Here is a 23,209-nt window from a genome sequence, read left to right as displayed (position 1 = left end):
CGTTCTTTATGTTCATCATGTTCTTTAAGAGATAGAAACCTAAATTTTTCCCGACTTCATCCCTTTGAATGTGGCCATCGAGGCCACACCTCGGCAAGGGGGTGTGGAACCTCGGCCTAGACCTGGTAGTTGCCCAGCATGTTTTCCGAGATAAAGAACTGTGTTTGTTTTGATTCGACTTAGTCTTGAGGAATGCCGAGATCATCTGCATGCATGTGAAACTTGTTTGAAAGTGCATTCAACAGACTTTGTCATATGTTTGTAAGGTTTGGACTGGCTTGACCCCGACGTCTAAAGAACTAAGTGAGTGATATTTTTAATAAAGCTATGTTATAATGCTTTGATAAAAGTCTTGTTTTGTTTCGTTTTGGAAAGTATTTGTAAGCATGAATAGTTATTCCTAATTGGATATATATATATATATATTATCTTGTTTTGATGACATTCTTGGAAGTCTGTACGTGCTAGGGGACTATAAGCAATTGTAGCACAAAGTTTGGAAGTCTGTACGTGCTAGGGGACTATAAGCAATTGTAGCACAAAGTTTGGAAGTTCGTACGTGCTAGGAGATTATAAGCAATTGTAGCACAAAGTTTGGAAGTCCGTACGTGCTAGGGGACTCTAAGCATTAGTAGCACAAGTCCTTAGTGTCAGGGGACTATAATGCAACGGCACCATTGAATTGAGATATCTTCCTTGTCTTGCCTTGCCTTGTCTTGTCTTGTTTGCCACTGACGGTTTACCGCGTGGGTTTTGTTTGCCGAGATGTCATCACTTGTATTATAATGATGTTAGTAAGCATCCTTTGAAACTTGACAGATTTGGAAGATGGACTTGGTTCATCCCTTGACTTGCACTAATTATGTTATGTATTATTTGATAAAAATCTTGAATACCAGTCATGCAAACCCCTTTATTTCTTATACCATTCACTGAGTATCCAAGCTCACCCTCTCTATATATATGTAGGTGATGAGCAGGAAGGCGGTGACGCCTAGGTGTGATTCGCGAGCTTGTTTTGGGTTTTTTTGTCATGTCGGCCTAACTTGTGTTCACGTCGGCAATCTTGAAAATTATGCTTCTCGGCTTATAATACTTGTAATTTACACATGTCGGCTGGAGAAGCCTTTTGATCAAGATGTAATATGTATTTTGTACTTTATTGTATCCGTATTCAAGTTGTAAAATTTTGCAAAGTTGTATGCCATTCCATGTAACTTACGCACTGCTCTTATGGACCACTTGTATTTTTAAATTATTGCTTCCGCACTTGTGAGCCCCATATATATAAATTTATACTCTGATTGTGTGTGGATTTTGAAGGTTGGCCTTCGGTAATCCCGAATTACTGGCCATCACAGCACCAAACTATTAGGGGCGGTTTGGGGTCGTAACAGATTGGTATCAGAGCACGCATTCCTTATAGTGCGTTATTCACACACTTTGAGTCCTAAAGAGCATAGGATGTCCCTTAGAATGATCTTAGGATTGCATCATATTGCTTGTTACTTGACAAGGTGTGCATCATCTCGGCATAACCATTTGTTATTTGCATACACGGTTCTTGGTTCAGTTTGTTTTAAGGTTGCATTTTGCCTACTCATAGCATCATGAGGAGAGGTAGACCATCAGTTGGCCGAGATCAATCAGAGGATGGGTTAGACAAACTAGAAAGACTAGTTGAAGGTTTAACCCATGAGTTGAGGCAGATGAGGCAACAGAATGCAAGTGCTACATCTACCCCGGCCGAACAGACGGATGGCCGACATGCAGCTCCACCTCTTCCAGTGCCCCAAGTGCCTCCACAGTCAGCCTTGTATGGGAAAGGGATGATGACTTTGATTAAAGAGTTCAAGAAGATGAACCCACCGAGGTTCGCAGGGGGCATAGAGCCGATGAAGGCCGAGGCGTGGGTTTTGGAAATGGAAAAGCTGTTCGAAATCTTTCCTAGCACCGACACTCAGAAGGTGACATTAGCAGCATTCACATTAGACGACGACGCGCGAAGGTGGTGGATGATGATCCGGGAGGCTAATCCTGGTTTAACTTGGGCCAGATTTTTGGAACTATTTTACAACAAGCATTTTCTGCTTAGCGTTCGAGATCGCAAGACCACAGAGTTCCAGACTCTGACACAAGGCAGCAGAACAGTGGCAGAGTACGATCGTGCCTTCACCGAATTGGCGAGATACGTGCCTCATATGGTCAGCGATGAGTATAGGAAAGCCAGGAAGTTTGAAAGTGGACTACGTGGACCAATTCAGGATCGGGTCAACATGCTGAATATGCCGACTTACGCCGAGGTGTTAGATAAGGCCATCTTGGCGGAAGCTAACTTAAACCGATATCAAAGTTCAGGAGAGAGTCAGAGGAAGAGACAGAACTATGAAGGTCGTCGGATGCCGTTTAATGCCAAGAAGAAGGCGAATGTGGGCAGTTCCAGCAACTCAAATCGGGATGGAAATGCTAAGCCGACGTGTGCGAGTTGTGGGAAGCCGCATCTCGGGGTTTGTCGCTGGGCGACAGAAGCCTGCTTTGAATGTGGCAAGATAGGCCACCGCGTGAAAGACTGTCCAAAGGCAAGAGCTGATGATGGTAAGAAAAATGGGAGCACCTCGGGCTCTGCACAAGGAAGCAACGTCGGAAGGACACAGATGAGACAGGGTAGAGTTTTTGCTTTAGTGCCAAGAGACACCCAAAATGCTGAAACGGTAGTGTCAGGTACACTCTCAATTTGCTCTCAAGTTGCATACGTCTTGATTGATTCGGGCTCTACACATTCATTTATATCTGTTAAATTTGCTGAGAAGTTGAACAGACCATTAGAACCCCTTGATTATGTGCTATCTGTATCTACTCCATCTGGGGGAACTATAATTATTGCATCCATATATAGGGCGTGTGTTGTGGTGATTGAGGATGTAGAATTATTAGCTGATTTGATGCCATTAAGCATGACTTACTTCGATGTCATATTGGGATTGGATTGGTTAGTAACGCATCATGCATCCATTAATTGTGTTACTAAGAGCGTTACATTGAAGACCCCAAACAAAGCCAAGGTCTTTTTCCAAGGGAAGGGAGTAGTACCCCCACCTTACTTAATCTCATCCATGAAAGCCTATAAGTTGATCCAAAAGGGGTGTCAAGGTTATTTGTCCAGTATACTAAGTGATTTGAATGGGAGTGTTGAGTTAGCCGACATACCAGTTGTTAAGGAATTTCCCGATGTCTTTCCAAATGAGCTGCCTGGCCACTTAGTCGATAGAGAAATAGAGTTTACTGTGGACCTCGTGTCGGGGACGCAACCTATCTCCAAAACACCCTATAGAATGACCCCAGCTGAACTTAGAGAATTGAAACTACAGTTACAAGAATTGTTGGATAAGGGATTCATTAGGCCGAGCACTTCACCGTAGGGAGCACCCGTTTTATTTGTTAAGAAAAAGGATGGCACACTTCGCCTCTGCATTGATTACAGAGAACTTAATAAGGTAACCATTAAGAACAAATACCCATTGCCTAGGATTGACGATTTGCTTGATCAATTACAAGGGCCACGAGTCTTTTCCAAGATTGACCTTAGGTCGGGCTACCACCAGCTGAAAGTCAAAGCCGAAGACATTGAGAAGACTGCTTTTCGGACAAGGTATGGCCACTACGAATTTTTGGTAATGCCTTTCGGAGTGACCAATGCTCCTGCAGCGTTCATGGACTTGATGAACAGAGTCTTTAAGCCGTATCTAGATGAGTTCATAGTTGTTTTTATTGACGATATATTGATCTATTCCAAGAGTACAATTGAGCACGAGAATCATCTGAGGCTCGCCCTGCAAATCTTGAGAGACAAGAAGTTGTACGCCAAGCTGAGTAAGTGCGAGTTTTGGCTTTCCAGCATCTCATTTTTAGGGCATGTGATTAATGAAGAGGGTATATTAGTTGATCCGAGTAAGATTGAAGCCATTGTGAATTGGCTGACGCCGACCAACGTGTCCGAGGTTCGTAGTTTTCTGGGCTTGGCAGGTTATTATAGAAAATTTGTGAAGGACTTCTCAAGGATAGCAGTACTATTGACACAACTAACTAAGAAGGGAACAGCATATGAATGGACCGATGATAGAGAATCAGCCTTCCAAGAGTTGAAGACGAGGTTAGTTACGGCACCAGTTCTTGTACTTCCGTCAGGTAATGAGGAATTTCAGATTTTCAGTGATGCTTCACATATGGGTTTGGGTTGTGTATTAATGCAAGGGGGCAGAGTCATAGCATATGCATCCCGTCAGTTGAAACTTCATGAAAAGAATTATCCAACCCATGATCTAGAGCTAGCAGCCGTGGTGTTTGCTTTGAAGATTTGGCGCCACTACTTGTATGGAGCCTCTTGCCAAGTTTTTACGGATCACAAGAGTTTGAAGTACTTGTTCACCCAAAAGGAACTAAATTTGAGGTAGAGAAGATGGCTTGAATTATTGAAAGATTATGACATGCAGATTCAGTATCACCCAGGTAAAGCAAACTCGGTAGCCGACGCATTGAGTAGGAAGTCAGTGGGAAGTTTGGCATGCTTAGCCATGATTTCAGTGGAGCCGACTATTATTGGGGAAGTAAAGGCAAGGCAAATGGAGGATGGATTCCTGAAGAAGGTAGCCGACGAGATTACCACCAGGCCGAGGTCGGGTTACGCCCTTGAGAATGGAGTGCTCAAGTTTGAAGGAAGATTGTGCGTGGCCGACGTCCCGGAATTGAAAAGAAGGATTTTGCAAAACTCTCATGGATCCAGATTTGCAGTTCATCCAGGGAACACCAAGATGTATCAAGATGTAAAACAAACCTTTTGGTGGCCGAATATGAAAAGAGAAATAGCCGAGTTCGTGTCTCAATGTTTGTATTGTCAACAAGTGAAAGCGGAACATCAGAGGCCGGCAAGACTCCTCTAACCTTTGCCGATTCCTGAGTGGAAATGGGAAGATATCTCCATGGACTTTGTGATTGGTTTGCCGAAGACACAGAAAGGAATGGATTCGATTTGGGTTATAATCGACAGGTTAACTAAGTCAGCGCATTTCTTGCCGGTTAGGACCTTGTTCAGTGCTGATCGACTTGCTGTGTTGTATATGAATGAGATCGTTAGACTTCATGGTGTGCCGATGTCCATCGTGTCAGACCGAGATCCAAAATTTGTTTCTAGATTTTGGCAAAGTTTACAAAGGGCTTTGGGAACCGAATTGAGGTTTTGTACAGCTTTTCATCCCCAGACCGATGGCCAAACAGAGAGAACAATTCAAACACTTGAAGATATGCTTAGACTGTGTGTATTGGACTTCAAGGGAAGCTGGGAAGTGCATTTGCCATTAGTAGAATTCGCTTACAACAACAGCTACCAAGCTAGCATCGGCATGGCGCCGTATGAAGCCTTGTATGGAAGAAAGTGTAGATCGCCGATATGTTGGACCGAAGTAGGAGATAGAGCTTTGATTGGCCCCGATTTAGTTCAAAGGACAACCGAAAAGATTAAGCTCATCCAACAGAGAATCAGAATCACTCAGAGCCGACAAAAGAGTTACGCCGACCAGAGAAGAAAGGAGTTAGAATTCGAAGTAGGGGATCATGTATTCCTGAAAACCTCGCCGATGAAAGGAGTTTCAAGATTTGGGAAGAAGGGTAAATTGGCACCCCGTTACATTGGACCGTTTGAAATTCTTGACAAAGTTAACCCGGTTGCCTACAGACTTGCTTTACCACCGAGATTAAGTCAAGTTCATAATGTGTTTCATATCTCGATGTTGAGAAAGTATATACGGGATCCACTGCACATGATCGATCATTTCAGGATTGTGGTTGATGAAGGCCTAAGCTATGAAGAAGAGCCGATACGCATCACCGATAGACAAGTGAGGCGATTGAGAAATAAGGCAATACCGATGGTGAAGATTGAATGGAAAGAGCATTACGGCAGGGACGCTACGTGGGAAATGGAAGAGGAAATGAAAGTCTGATATCCGGAGTTATTCTCGAAACAAGGTAACTCAAGTTTGGGGACCAAACTTCTTTAAGGGGGGTAGGATGTAATAACCCTCACGCTACCCTAGCCATACACATATGCATTCATGTGATTCTGTCTTGTAAGCTTGCGTTTCAAGTCTTGTCCTTATTCATTTAAGTGTTACAGCATGTTTTGTACCTCGCTTGGTGTGAGTTTAGCCGAGGTCGTCTTCAGTCTAGAATTATCTTGGAACCACTTTGTTTGACCTCCACCTCCGCCCTGACATATTGGCCGAGATGTCGTTATCTAAGCCGAGGTGTTTATCACCTAGACCGAGGTGTGAATCATCTAGGCCGAGATGTTACCTTTGCACCCAAGTGATCTTGTCCCGGAGTGGTATGACCTAGACCGAGGTACGGCACATCTAGGCCAAGGTGTGGCACAACTTAGTCAAGTGTTGTCCTTCCTAGCCGAGGTCATTGTCACCTTAGTTGCCGAAGCTTCGTCCTTAGCCGATGTCATCACTTGCCGGAGTGCCTTACTGAGTAGCTTGTTAGATACGCTTAGTCATAGTCTTGTCTTGTCAATCTATCACCTTTTTTAGGAGAGCCAACCAGCCGTTGCCACGTGTCCGAGCTAAGTGTTAAGTTAGCCGGCAGAGAGAGAAACCCATCACCAAAGTTGCCTCGGTTCAGGAACTTGGGTACGATTGGGGAACGTCAGCTATGAGCACCCCCGCTTGCCCGATCCGAAGATCAGCCTCTACTAACCATGATATCTTGTTTTTGAAAACACATGCGTTCTTATTCCAATTAATTAGCTAGAATTACTATGTGATACGCACAGTAAAACAAGTATAGACTAGATCGCCTAATTTGGAACAAAGCATTGCATATCCGTTTGTTTGGAAAAGAGTTTGAAGTTTGCTACTCCCAAGTAGGCTAAATCACGGATTTCAATGAATTATCCCAATTCAAACAATCCAACCTTCACCCATAGGCATTCAGGCAGTTATATCACGTAAGCAGTTAGCCTCATGGTAAGCATGCTATCATGGCAACACTCACACGCATGCAAGATGCAAAAGCATAAACACTTACTGAGTACTCCAAGCCAAAACAGAAACTAGTTAGTAATCAAATGCATGATCCTAGTTCATGTTAAGATAGTTAATGCAACACATGCAAAATGCAACTAGAAATAGACTCGGCTATTCTAAGATGTCATGTGAAATGCAACTTGATACATGTATTCAATTTAGAATTGAAATACTACGCGGTTAGTATGATGCGCCGAGCCCGGTGCATGCAATACGGATGAATGGATGCAAACATGCAAAGCATAAGTATGCTAATTGAAATATGCCCGAATACAAATCACTGATAGCAGGTAAATAAAAGAGAGAAAGACGTGGGGTTGGAAGACATACACACACTCACGCACACTTATTACACAATTGCCCTCGCTCAGAGGGTCCGAATAAATAATACAAACCGAATAAATAATTAACTAACCTAGCTAATTAAATATTACATAACACTTAACTAATTAAACAAATTAACTAAGCTATGGAAAGTAGTAAAAGGCCTCAGGAAGAGGAATGCACGCATGCTCGGATTGGCTTCACTTGGAAATCCATTGCGATGACACAATTGTCTCTATCTGCACTGTTTTGCATCTCTGAAAATAATGCCAACCTCTATGACACTTCTGAACTGCCTTAGAGACATGCTGAGAGGTCATCGATCAAATGGAAATGCCACCGACCATCTGTAACCGGTCATCGACCATTAATGAAGCCACCGGCTGGATTTTGGTGGTCGGTCGGCACTGCAAGTAGTCGACTGGCCATTTCTTCCTGCAGAACACTGGTTTTACTGCAACAGAAGACAGACAGTGCATGGCATAGGATTTTCAATGCAAAATGTTGCACGACCACCCTCCCCATCATGTTATGGACTTAAGGGAGTGTGACCTTCGGTCCTTGGGCCACCAATCACGTATTTCGATGCATGATGGCCAAAGGAGCCGAAGTATGCAATTTCAATGTCAAATGGAATGCACACAAAACACATAAAGGACCCAACCTCTATCATGCTTGATCAAGAGGCAAGGCATGCATGCAAAATGAAATGCAACAAGCTTGCCAAACCATGCAATATAGCTCAAGCATGCAACAACATGCAACTGGCTAAACATGTGCCAACAATGCAAACAATGAGCATGCAAGACACAATGCAACCAAAGTATGCAAACATGAAGCAATGTAACAATATTTGAGCAATATGCAAAGGATGGACTTAAACTAATATGGGTAGCTCTCAAGCATGTCAAAATCAGTGGCCAAATGCTATGGAAATGAGGTCAAATTTACATACAAACATGCATGCAAACATAGTCCAACACTTAAGCATCAAAGAGACAACTTTTAAGCACACTTAAAAGAAGATGAACATGGACATATGGCATACATATCAAGCTCTGAAATGGCATGCTAAATGATTCCAAAATGACTCCAAAGCATGCAAACACTCATGATATGCATGGTAGGGGCCTCAAAACCCAAGACTAGCCTAAGCATTTACACTATAGCTATACAAGGCATGAGTGATATGGCCATGGAAGCCCAAAAAAGTCCTAGGATAGCCCAAAATAAGCATAAAATCATGTTAGAGTAAAGCCAAAATATACTAGGATGATGAGTCAAAACATCATGCACAAGAGGCTAGTAAACAAGATTTGTTCTACACCTATATGGAGCATGCAAAGGATAACCAAACCAACTATGGATAGGGTCATGATATGGCAAAACATTACCAAAAACACACTGAAATGTAAACCAAACAAGCTAACAAGACATGACAAAGCATAAAGCATGTGAAGCTAGTTTAGGGGATTTGCACTACAAGTGTATGAAGCATTCAAGGGGTCACTAAACCAGCCTAAAACAGATTCATGACATGCCAAAATATGACCAAATACCCACTAAAATGTATCTAATACATGCAAGAATGAGGTGCTACTTTAAAAAGCTATGAAGGGGGTTACTCTACACATGCAAGAGGCAAGCCTTAAATGACAAAAACAGCTCTGGAAAGAGTTCAAGAAGGCCCTAAAACTCACTAAAAAACTCCTGAACTGAGCTCAAGAAGTGTGCAAATATGGGCTCCTTTGTAAGGCCAAAAATGCAAGTAAACAAGACAATAAGGAGAGGGGATGGCCCTCTTCTTCTTAGGACCTCAAAACACCATCCCTAGCACTGAAATCCCTCTGTATTTCAATGGTGAGAGGGCCAATACAAGGTGGTCCCAAAGCTCACCAAAAAGGCACAAAAATGAGGCCAAACAAGGCCTAAGAGGGGGTAAACAACCCCAAACACAAAAGTGATCTTAAACAAACTTCAAAAGGAGCTCAAAATAATACTTTTTTTAGTTTATGACAAAGCTCGAAAATGCTTCTAAGTGTGGCTAAAAGATGAAGCAAAATAAAGACCAAAAGAGGGTAAAGTGTGTTACCCTTGTAGTTCCAGCAAAACCAGCAGCTTTGAGACCCAAAAACCAGACCTTCAACCTCTGAAAATGGCCTCCAAGATCCTTAGGTTGATGATGGAGGTGTTAGGCTAAGAGTTGGTGTGCAAAGGGGCCAAGAACCAAGCAATTTGGAGCTCAAAGTAGAGAGATATAGGAAGATATGTATGTCTCTTGCCTTAGCAATTTTCTTCAAACCTTGCTAATGAGGGAGAGGCTCCCTCTTCTAGAAGAACAAAGGGGGTTCAAGCTTCTCCAAGAAGCTGGAGCAAAAGGTTCAAGCTCCTTGGAGAAGCTAGAGCAAAAGTTACAAGCTTCTCTTGGAAGCTTAGAAGGGTTCAAGCTTCTTGGAGAAGCTAGAGCAAGAGTCAAGCTTCCTCAAGAAGCTAAGAAAGGTTCAAGCTCCTCTTAGAAGCTTGGAGCAAAAGGGTCAAGCTTCTTGGAGAAGCTAGACAAAGGTTCAAGCTTCTTGGAAAAACTAGAGCAAAAGGGTCAAGCTTCTTGGAGAAGCTAGAGCAAAGGTTCAAAGGTTCAAGCTTCCTCAAGAAGTTAAAACTAAGGGTTCAAAATGTTCAAGCTTTCTCAAGAAGCTAAAACCAAGGGTTCAAAAGGTTCAAGCTTCCTCAAGAAGCTAAAATGAGGGGTTCAAAAGGTTCAAACCTCCTCAAGAAAAGGGCTCGGCCAGAAAAGGTGGCCGATCGACCAAAACAAATGGCCGATCGACCAAAAACAGTGCCGGTTGACCATCACTAATGGCCGATGGCAATAAAATAGGGCCAGTGGCCTCAAGCCATGGCCGGTGAGGTATGAGGATGGCCAACAACCCATTTCCTACCCTCAGAGGAAAAAAAACCAAGTGCCTGGTCCACAACCAAGCACAAAATAGACAAGTCGAGAGGTCTTGAGGCAAGGCGCGCGGCCGAAACCTCCGAGAACTCAAGACGAACACAAACATGGATAATCATCGAGTGTTCAAACGATGATGTCCAAGTCTTGAGGACAGTCAAAAATGGGGTGTCTACAGGGAGTTTGAAATGATAGATATTGGTTTGATGTCTCACTTTCTTGGCATTGAAGTTGTGTAAAGGGAAGATAGAGTTTTCATTTCTCAAAATGGCTATGCAAAGGAGATACTCAAAAGATTTGGGATGAAGTCTTGTAATCTGGTAAACAATCTGGTAGAGAGTGGGTTAGAGCTAAGGAAGAGCACCAATGGTGGCAATATAGATCCAACTTACTTAAAAAGTTTGGTTGGAAGTCTCCGATACCTTACTTCCACTAAATCAAACATGCTTTTATGGAGTTGGGCTAATTAGTAGATATATAGAACCACCGAATCAATTACATCTCAATGCGGCAAAGAGGATTCTTTGTTATATCAAAGGTACACTCAATGATGGTTTACTTTATTCATGGACTAATGATTTTACACTCGTTGGATACGCTAAAAGTGATTGAGGCAGAGACTTGAATGAAAGAAAGAGTACTTCAAGTTTTGTTTTCTTCTTGGGAAATGCTGCATTCACTTGGTCATCTAAAAAGCAAGCAATTGTCACTTTGCCTACTTGTGAAGCAGAGTATGTAGCGGCCAATACCACTGTTTGTCATGCTATATGGTTAAGGAACCTATTGAAGTACTTGGGATTTCCACAAGAGAGTTCCACAAAGATTTTTGTTGATAATAGATCGGCAATAGCCTTGGCAAAGAATCCAGTGTATCATGAAAGGAGTAAGCACATTGACACTCGTTATCATTTTATTTAGGAACATGTGAAGCCAAAGGAAGTGAAGCTAGTTCATTGCAAGTCTTATGATCAAATTGTTGACATTTTCGCAAAGCCTTTGATGCATGATGTATTCAATAGATTGAAGATTATGCTAGACCTTTGAACATTGGGTTTAAGAGGGGATGTTAGATATTGTAAACCCATTTTGGGATGTTTGGTTACATGTGTATTGGGTCTTTTTTGTAAAATTATTATATTTTGTACTTGTAAGTAAAATGTACTTCTAGAACATTTCATAGGTGAAAATATGTGGCTGAAAAGTGAACACATCAGTTAGTTTTTTTAATAGAAAAAACAAAGACAAAAACTCGGTAAGAAAAGAGAAAAAACGAAAAAAAAAAAAAAAAAAGAAGATTTTTGTGTGTATGTGTGTTACTATGTACAAGGTGGAGGAGAAAGCATTGTAAAGCTGATTTTTTTCTGAAAAAATTGCATATTTTTTATGCCCAGATAAGTGTTTACTAATGTTTTTATTATCTGATTATTTGTGTTGAAAGTTGTTTGCTTGAAGCTAAAAATCTATGAAGAAAAATTCAAATTGTTGATAGCTGTGTTTGTGCTCTGTTTTGGTCCATCTGTGGCTTTTTTTTTAATGATATTGTGCATGATAATGGCGAGCAGTGTGACAATCTTAGTGTCCGGGTTAACTAGGCTGGAGATGTCGACCGGAGGGAGTTGGAGGATGCGGAGGTGTTTAGGGGCAGTGAAGGTAGGGATGGCAATGGGGGTTAATGGGGTGGATATTAATTCCCCATCCCCATTCCCCATTCCCCATGGATATCACCCTCCCCATCTCCTAGTGGGTTTGGATTTTCCCCAACCCAACTTAATCCCTATTTTTATTTTTTTATTTAATGTTAACAACCACCTTTTTTTATTTATTTTTTATTTTTTAAAGTTCACAACAAAAGCTAAATATACCTTCAATCTTTTTTCTTTCTTTTTTAATATATTTAATGTTAACAACTTAGTTTTTTTTATTTTTTTATTTTTTTAAAAGGTTCACAACAAAAGCTAAATATAAATTTACTCTTATTTTATTTTATTTGGTTCAACAACAAAATCAAATACACATTAATTAATTAATTAAAAAGTTTGTTTTATAATAATCAAATATATAATTTTGAGACAATCAAATAAGTTTTAGTAATTGAAAAAAAAATGTGGAAGAACGTGGAAGATTAAAAAAAAATTACAACCATCTCTCTCTCTCTCTCTCTCTCTCTCTCTCTCTCTCTTCCCTACAATATTATAAGAACCTGTTTACAATGTTATAAGAGTCTGTTTGAAGAAATAAAATGTAAAAGAGCCTATTTGAAGAAAGTGTTATAAGACCCATATTAAATTGCATCAGGGCATAAATAAGGACTTGTTTGTTGATCTCTATCAACCAACACTAATGTTGACCAATCTTCACTATATTTAAATTAATTAATTCTGTTTGGGTACTAAATGACAAACATAATATAAAAGAAATAAAGGATATGAGAGAAAATTTTTTGATTACAAAAATCAAACTTGAAATAAAATGAAATAAATAAAAACAGATTTTATTTTGTTACAAAAACAAATTAAAATTTGATTTAAATAAATAATAAAAACAGAAAATAAATAAATAACTTACTTGATTAATATCTTGAATATTATTCTGATCAAGTCCAGTGTTTGACACTGTATTCTTAAGACAGATTCGTCCTCTCCACGGTGCTTTCAGAATATGGACGTCTATCTCCCAGGATGAAATGATCAACAACAAATATATGCAGCACTACAATATATTTTCCTAACGAACACACTAAGTGTTTACACTATTTCTTACAGAAATTAAATGCAGCAAAATGCAGAGATTTATAGCAAAAAATGGAGTACAAAATTAGAGTGAAATCCAAATGAGGGACTAATCTATTTATAGAGATGAAGTGGTGGCTTGGTGGCTGCTAATTTTGAATTAAATAGGTACAATACCTGTTCAATTTAAATTAAACAGATAGGCACTGTTTGGTTTGAATTTTAACCAATTCAAAAACATGTTTTGATTTAAATTTGAACAGAACAAATTTGGTTTGGACAGACTCGGATCTGTCTGTGAAGAGGTGCAACAATTTGAATTTAAAATTTAAATCTGGACAGAAATTCAGAATGAATTTTTGGACAAATTTTATTTTAAAAAATAAAATTTAATTCAAATGTTTTTGGCCCAAAAAGATTAGTATTGGGCCGAACAAGCCCAACCCAACCTCGCACCACGTACCCGTGCCCAAGCCCAGTCCAGCCTGCCCGACTAGACGGACGGACGGCGACGCGCGGGGGGTGATTTTTGGGTCCAATGGGTCTAGCCTATTTTGCCCATAACCTCCCTCTCTACAAAACTTGGGTACCCTTTGGGGCACACCCTAAGTTCCAATCCCATGCCTTATAAACCCACTCAAAACTTCCCACCAAATCAATGTGGGACAAGCCACTTTTCAACATTTAAGGATTTTCCACCAAAACTTCATTTCCATGGAGCATACTTTGGCTTCAATTTCTCATTCACTCGGTAATGGTTTTGAGCAACCAAATATACCACGTGAATCACAACGCGGCATAGAACGCGTTACCACTTTGACCCGCCAAATTTGACGCTCGGGTCCCACCTAAATAATAGACCAAAGTTAGGAAAAAAATTTGGTTTTACCCAGAATTTTCCAACCATTTCCAACAATCCCCCACATGAATGGAATTTGATGACAACGGAAATGCAACAATATGCAGACTTTATCGAAAGAGTATAAGTCGAAAATATCTTGCATCAGGATAGGTAGCTTTCGGCCCTGAACCTTCCCTAGTGATAACTTATCGGACTTACTAGGTAACCAATGGACGCGATGCCTTGAATTGTTTAGCCGTTTGTGTAAGCCAAGACAATAGATTTTACACGAAATATCTTCTAACACATCGCGGTTCTCACTATTGTGTTCATTTTGGCCTTGAACGCTCCTGGTTTTCATGAGTGTTTCTAGAGAATTTAGCTTCTTTCATTCTCATAGAACCGACCCCAGTATGACACTCATATAGGTGATTTTTATTGTGAGTATCTCTTTATACTCGTCTTGATTTTGTGCCTTAATCAAGATATAAGTAATCATTAAAAGCAAAGTTTATTCTTATACCCCTGCAGACAACACATGTTGCAGATATCACTCTCACCATAGGAATGGGTAGGGAATTTTAATCCCTTGGTGATTTCTGCGAGCCACACATAACTTAGTTGTCCCTTTGAACTTAGTTCTTGAGATCTCCAGTCATATAAGTAGGGTTACCATTATGACGACTCTTATGTAATAGGTTTTAATCCCATCCCCTTCGATGAACTATACAGTAGCTCTTTTGTCAAACCTTTTGTTAACGGATCCGCAATATTCTCTTTAGATTTTATAGAATCTATTGAGATTATTCCATTTGACAACAATTGCCTTACGGTATTATGTCGACGGCAAATATGTCGTGACTTACCGTTATACATATGATTTTGTGCCCTGCTTATTGCAGATTGACTATCACAATGAATGCAAATAGCTGGCACAGGTTTTGGCCATATTGGAATGTCTTCTAAGAAGTGACGAAGCCATTCTGCTTCTTCTCCTGCTTTGTCTAAAGCAATGAACTCGAATTCCATTGTGGATCGTGCGATGCATGTTTGTTTCATGGATTTCCAAGAAACAACAGTGCCTCCTAGAGTAAAGACATATCCACATATGGATTTTGAATATTTAGTATCCGATATCTAATTTACATCACAATAACCTTTGAGTACTGCTAGATATCGAGTAGAATTCAAACCATGATCACGGGTGAATCTTAGATATCTAAGAACCCGAATGATCACCTTCCAATGGTCTTCTCCGGGGTTACTAGTGTACCTACTCAATTTACTAATAGCATAAGCTATATCAGGACGAGTACAATTCATTAGGTACATTAGGCTTCCAATGATTTGGGAGTATTTTAACTGGGACACTGCATCACCTTTATTTTTCGAAAAATAAAGACTGATGTTTACAGGTGTTCTAGCTACATTCAAATCATCCTTAATAAATTTATCAAGAATTTTCTCAATATAATGAGATTGAGATAATGCATATCCTTCAGATGTTTTAGTAATTTTCATTCCTAATATAACATCTGCGACCCCCATATCTTTCATATCAAATCTTTTGTTAAGCATTTGCTTAGTTGATTTGATCATGTTTTGACTGCTTCCAATGATAAGCATGTCATCCACATAAAGACAAACTATGGCATATCCTTGGTCAGTGTTTTTAACATAGACGCATTTGTCACATTCGTTTATCTTAAACCCATTAGTAAGCATTGCATGATCAAAATTTTCATGTCATTGCTTAGGTGCTTGTTTTAATCTATAAAGAGATTTTACAAGCCGACAAACTTTCTTTTCTTGCCCTGGCATTACAAACCCTTCAGGTTGCTCCATATAAATCTCTTCATTTAGATCACCGTTTAAGAAAGTTGTCTTAACATCCATTTGATGTATTTCTAAATTAAACAATGCTACTATAGCAATAAGCATGCGAATGGATGTTATTCTTGTCACAGGGGAATATGTGTCAAAATAGTTCAGACCTTCCTTTTGTCTATAACCTTTAACTACAAGTCTTACTTTATACTTGTCAATTGAACCATCTACTTTCATTTTTCTCTTGAATATCCATTTATATCCAAGAGGTTTAGAACCTGGTGGAAGATCCACCAATTCTCAAGTATGATTTTGCATAATGGACTCAATTTCATTATTAACAGCCTCTTTCCACAAAGGTGCTTCAGGACCTGTCATTGCTTCCTTAAAGCTTTGAGGTTCATTTTCTAACAAGTATGTCAGAAAATCTGGACCAAAGGATTTTGATGTTCTCGCTCTCTTACTTTGTCTTGGTTCATCATCAATTAAATCCTGTTGGTCAAGACCATTACTAGTCGCTTGTGTTTGATTGTCATTAGTCTCTTGACTTTGTGTACAATCATAAGTTCTTTTCTGTGAACTTAATTCTTGTCATTTCTTGTAAGGAAAGACATGTTCAAAAAACACAGCATTCCTTGATTCTATAATAGCGTTCACATTTATATCAGGTATTTCTAATTTATAAGTCAGAAACCGATATGCACTACTATTCTAAGCATAACCAATAAACACACAATCTACTATTTTTCCCATTCCTCTTTTTAGCCTTTCGATTATCTTCCTCAATTCTTAGTTTTACAATAAGTCCATCCATGGTCATCTCTTTACATTTATGTTTTAAATAATTTTTGAAATTTTTCCAAGCCGGTGGTAACTTTTCTACTAAAGCAGCGACTTGGAAAGACTCGCTTAGAAACATACCTTCAGAATGAATATCATGTAAAATTAATTGAAAACTTTGAACTTGAAATATTACCGTTTGGGAGTCTACCACAACAAAGTCCAGAAATTTACCGACAACAAATTTCTTCGTGCCAGCATCCTCTATCTTGTATTTCTTCTCCAAAGAATCCCACAATTCTTTTGCTGACTTCAAAGGACTGTAAACATTATATAGCATGTTGTCAAGGCCATTGAGGATGTAGTTTCTGCACAGGAAATCTGAATGTTTCCAAGCATCTACAGCGGCAACAACTTGTCGATCACTTTCACCCTCTTTAAGTGTTGGAGCCTCTTCATGGAGAAACCGGGTCAAATTAAGAGTTGTAAGATAGAACAGCATCTTCTGCTGCCATCTCTTAAACTGAATACCGTTAAATTTTTTTGATTTTTCTCCATGATTGATTGGTACTTGAACATAGTTCTGGATAGGGACTGGTGTTGGTGTAACAATCGGAGTACCACTTCCAGTTGTAGTTTCAGTAGCAGTAGCCATAATCTCTAATTACAAAAATCAGAAAAAATTAAAACACAAATTAATTTTCTAGTTACTAAAAGCAGAAAATAAATTATTACACAAAATAATTTTATTTTCCTTGTTACTAAAACAAGAAAAATAAAATACCACAGTAATTTTCTGTAACACAAATTAATATTCTGCAATTGTTAATGACACCAGTATATTACTACTAGTTGTCAAAGAAAAGAGATAGTATATTACTACTATCTATCAAATAGCATAAGTTACTATTTGTTTTTCTAACCAGAATATGTCTTTATGAAATCACAGAAAATTAAATGTAATGAAGATACCAAAAAAAACAGGTCTGTCTTAAGATTGTTGGCCAATCTTCACTGTATTTAAATTAATTAATTCTGTTTGGGTACTAAACGACAAGCAGAATATAAAAGAAATAAAGGATATGAGAGAAAATTGTTTGATTACAAAAATCAAACTTGAAATAAATAAAAACAGATTTTATTTTGTTACAAAAACAAAATTAAAATCTGATTTAAATAAATAATAAAAACAGAAAATAAATAAATAACTTACTTGATTTATATCTTGAATATTATTCTGATCAAGTCCAATGTTTGACACTGTGTCCTTAAGACAGATTCGTCCTCTCCACGATGCTTTTAGAGTATGGACATCTATCTTCCAAGATGAAATGATCAATAACAAATATATGCAGCACTACAATATATTTTCCTAATGAACACACTAAGTGTTTTCTCTATTTCTTACAGAAATTAAATACAGCAAAATGAAGAGATTTATATAGCAGAAGATGGAGTACAAAATTAGAGTGAAATCCAAATGAGTGACTAATCTATTTATAGAGATGAAGTGGTGGCTTGGTAGCTGCTAATTTTGAATTAAACAGGTACAATACCTGTTCAATTTAAATTAAACATATAGGCACTGTTTGGTTTGAATTTCAACCAATTCAAAAACCTGCTTTGATTTGAATTTGAACAGAACAAATTCGGTTTGGACAGACTTGGATTTGTTTGTGAAGAGGTGCAACAATTTGAATTTAAAATATGAATTTTTGGACAAATTTTATTTCAAAAAATGAAATTTAAATTCAAATGTTTTTTGCCCAAAAAGATTAGTATTGGGCCGAACAAGCCTAACCCAACCTCACACCACGCACCCGTGCTCAAGCCCAAGCCCAGCCCAGCCCGCCCGACCGGACAGACAGTGGCGGCGGCGCGCGCGTGTGTGTGGTGATTTTTTGGTCCAATGGGTCTAGCCCATTTTGTCCATAACCTCCCTTTCTACAAAACTTGGGTACGCCTTGGAGCACACCCCAAGTTCCAATCCCATACCTTATAAGTCCACTCAAAACTTCCCACCAAATCAATGTAGGACAAGCCACTTTTCAACATTTAAAGATTTTCCACCAAAACTTCATTTCCATAGAGCATACTTTGGTTTCAATTTCCCATTCACTCGGTAATAGTTTTGAGTAACCAAATATATCACGTGAATCACAACGCGACATAGAACGCATTACCACTTTGACCTGCCAAATTTGACACTCAGGTCCCACCTAAATAATAAATCAAAGTTAGGAAAAAATTCTGGTTTTACCCAGAATTTTCCAACCGTTTCCAACAACTAATACATAGCTACCCATGTTTATCCCAATGGTAGCACACACAAAAAAATAAAAAATAAAAATTGTAACAAATCAAAATGCACAGCAAAGATCTTAAAGACAGAACCAATAAAATAATGTCAAAAAACTCTTTGCCAACCAAAACCCATATATGGATAACTTCACTCTAAATACACATGCATGTCAAAGTATCTATCTGTGTAATTCTAAACATCATTAATGAATTGCACAGAATAATTAAAGTAGTTAGATGTTCATAGTAAGGCTTAATTCAACTAGAAGCAAAACACACTAAACTCCCAATGCACATTCTTTGGCATTTCAGCTCCCAACTCAACAAAGTGCATTCTTTAACATTTCAACTTTAAGTCTTTACAAGTTTCTTACAGTAGCAACACTCCAGCAGCAGCAGCATTCCAACAGCAGCAACTCTCCAGCAACAAAACCTACACAAGGATAATAAAGATCAAAGAAAAAAATGTTGCTCGACTCTAATTCACATCCATATACTGAAAGACAATATATAACATGTAAAAAGATCCTACTATGAAAGTTTGAGCCGTCCAACAAGAGAAATGCAAAAGAAAAATCAACTATGATTCGCATCAATCTCATCATATATAGTAGCATAACCAATTGATTCCAATGTTGAATTACTTGAAAAATAAGAAAAGAAATTAAGTACTGAGACTATTCAATGAAAATATATTTATTTTAAAAATATTTATATATTGATTTATTTATGTACCTTGCATCTCTATAGCCCACAATCAACTATGTGCACACATCAATGCTTCCAAAGTATCTAGATGAAGTCTACTCCGATACGGACTCACCAACCTACCACTACTGCTAAATACAGACACAGAAGCAACAGTTGATACCGAAGTAGCTAAAAAATCCCTAGTTATTGCCTGTAAGGTTGGATACTTCAATACATTTGATTTCCACCAAGTCAACACATCAAAATTCGGAGTTCTTGTCACAACATCCTCTTCTAAATAATAGTCTAACTCTGATGTTACATTGTTGACTTTTTTTCTTCGTTTTCTACTAATAAACAAATCATAATCTGAAAGTACCTCTGAATCCCCAAAATTTGAACTTGTAGAAGATTCAACATTAGTATCAGTCGCCAAACTAAGTTTTCTTTGATACTCTTGCAACAAATCATAACAAAGTTGGCGAATCTTCGCAATTTCCTCTTCAGTTGTATCTCCATAAAGTTTATCAAAATAAAACTCCAACACACTAAGTTTGTACCTAGGATCAAGTACAACAGCAACCCCTATAAGACCGTATATAACAACCCAATATTTGTCAAACTTGCCCAACATTTTTGATGCCATTGATCTAACAACCTCAATTGAACAAGAGAGCCATTAGGAGATAGTTATCCTAATCTCACATAAATTTGGAAAAGCAATATTAGTTGTGGGATATTTAGTTCCAGAAAACAATTCAGTTGCTTTATAAAATATTTTAAATCTCCCACAAATTTCTCGAGCAAACTCTCACTCCTCCTCACTTGGCAATGTTGTATATTGGGTCTCTTTATATTTAAAACGGTAAAATACATCCTTATACAACAAGGCAGATTGAAGCATCAAATATGTTGAATTCCACCTAGTAGCACAATCAAGTCCCATCTTTTTAGTATTCAAACTTTTCACTTGACGAGCTATTTCTTCAAATTTTTCTACTCTTTTAGGAGTTGCTGTCCAATAAGCTACACTATCCCGAATTTTCTCTACACCTACTCTTATCACATCCAATCCATCTTTGACAATCAAATTGAGAATATGTGCACAACAACGCATATGAAACAAAGCCCCACCCAAAAGAAGAGAACTACTATCCAATTTATCCAACAAAATGTTAATCATCGCATCATTGGTGGAACAATTATCAACAGTGATAGCAGATACTTTTCTATCAAGATCCCAATCCATCAAACAATTGAGCAAAGTATCATAAATAACTTCTTTTGTGTGTGGACATGGAACATAAATGAACCTAAAATCATAAATTAAAACAAAATTTCGATCAACAAAACATTATGAATAGCTTTCATTGTAATTGTTCAACACCAAAAGCACATCAAGACATGTTTTTAGTAGAATGCATATAATATATGATGCAACAACAATCTATAATAAACCATAGATAAATTTATATGCAAAAATATACCTCAAAATACGGCTTTGCAATGACCAAGAATCATCAATAAAGTGTGTCGTGACCACCATGAACCCTTTCTTTTGATTACTAGAAGTCCACATATCAATTGTGATTTCCACGTTACTTTGATTGCTCTGTACCAATCTCATTATCTTCTCCTTCTCATTATCATAGATCTTCAAAATATCACTTTTTATTATGTTTCGAGTAGGTACTTTAAACAATGGTTGAAGTGCCATCGAATATCTTTTAAACCCAATATGATCCACAAAAGACAAAGGGTATTCATGCAAGATTATGGCATTTGAAAGCTCTCTCCTAGCAATATCTTCATCAAAACTATAAGAGACTTTTGGGCTCTCCTTGTTAAAGTTGCTAGTTAAAACTCTTTGCCTCGTGTCCATTCCCTCCCTTTTCTTAAGACAACTCCGATAGTGATCACGCAAATGTGAAGTTCCATGTTTTGGATTACCTCCAAGATGCTTCTTACAATAATTACATATTGCCTTCCATACCCCATCAATTTCTTCCTTCTTAAAGTGTTGCCACACAAAACTTGGGTTTTTTCTAGTAGCTAAACTAGAATCAGAATCATCTACATCAAGGACATTTTGATTTGGGAGGGGAGGTTGTGATGGTAGAGAGGTCTCACTCTCAACCGATGTTGATGGTTGTAAACCATCAACAAGTACTTGAGAGTTTGCTTGGGAGTTTGCTCCAACTTCAGACATTATCAATGGTTAAAAACCCTGGAGAACATAAATAAATAAATAACCCATTTCAAAAAAGAAATGATAGCATTTAACTCTGTCCAATGAAATTAGAACACTGCACAAGCTAGGAGATACTGTACACTATGTTTTTTTAACATTTTGCCAATATGGTTAATATTAATCAAGTAAATATGTAACCCATAAGATATTACAACCCATAGCAATACAGAAATCAGACCACTAAGCTGAGAACAAAAACAGGGAGTTGATAATTGCTTATGCATCCAATTCCAGTTGATAATTGCTCTTTACAGTTGATAATTGCTTATACATCCAATTCCAGTGTACATCACAAGTATAAATCATTCAAAATATATTTAGTTTAATAAGGATCCAAACTACTAATAGAATTACTATCTTTTGAATATATATATATATATATATATATATAAACTATGAATATAAAGTCCTTGTCTAATGTTGTAGCTATGGAAAAAAAGGGTTATATAATTCTGAAAACAAAAAAAACATCAATGGAGCGCATGAACTTGTAATGCAGATACCTGTAGGCGGAAGGACGTTGTCCACAAATATGAAGATTGCTTTCTCAACACTCAGTTTAATTCTCTTCTAAATAGATGAATTTGTAAACACACACAGAACAAGAGAGAGAGAACGAGATAGAGAAACTCACCACACCGGAGAACTACCGTAGTAACGCCGACTGAGATCGCCGCTGCTAGATTGTTGCCTTTGCAAAACTTATGGAGATCGCTGCCTTCACTGCTGGAAGAGTGAGAATGAGAATGAGAATGAGAAACCGTGAGAGCGAGATTAAGAATGAGAACCCTAACATATGGGGAAATGGGCGGGTACCCAATCCCTGACCCATATCCTATGGATATTTAAAAAAACCACTTAATTAATCCTATGGGTAAAAAAAAGAGAAAAAATCCATATACTTGGGTTGGATCTCCATGGATACCCATAGGATAGGATCCCCATTGCCATCTCTAAGTGGAGGGATCGAGTAATTAGGATTCTGTGGCTGAAGAATGGGTGGTGACGACGAGGATGGTGACTTCTAAGCTGTGATGGGTGGCAAGGCGTATGCCTAGCTCGAGGACTAGGACAAGGTGACCCATGTTGGGGCTACGCGGTATGGTTGCATGAAGCTTTGTGCTTTCCATGGATGCAACTTTGAGAGAGAGAGAGAGAGAGAGAGAGAGAGAGAGAGAGAGAGAGAGAGAGAGAGAGAGAGAGAGAGAGAGGAGGAATGCCTTAGCTAGTGAGTTTGTACAAGATAAAGCAGCTCAAATGAAAGCTTGCTTAAATAATGAGCTAGAAAATTATATTGTGATCCAGGCTATCACGTTCTTTGTTTTTGACCAATGAGGGTTCATAATGTTTCGTTTTATTTTTTAATTACTTAATCCAAAATTGTGAATCATACCCTTTTCGCTAATCACAATTTATCTAGGACACCATGGAGCG

At 38.4% G+C, this 23,209-nt stretch overlaps 1 pseudogene; it reads right to left on the bottom strand.

Moving 5' to 3' along the window:
- Positions 1-22,905, bottom strand: part of LOC114281195 (anthocyanidin 3-O-glucosyltransferase 5-like) — a 28,128-nt pseudogene extending 5,223 nt beyond the window's left edge.
- Between the last annotated feature and the right edge of the window lie 304 nt (positions 22,906-23,209).

This window comes from Camellia sinensis, chromosome 1, assembly GCF_055761805.1.
Source record: "Camellia sinensis isolate YWXY chromosome 1, ASM5576180v1, whole genome shotgun sequence".
Taxonomy (NCBI): domain Eukaryota; kingdom Viridiplantae; phylum Streptophyta; class Magnoliopsida; order Ericales; family Theaceae; genus Camellia; species Camellia sinensis.
Note: the sequence above shows the minus strand (reverse complement) of the source record. Positions and strands in the feature narration are given on the sequence as shown.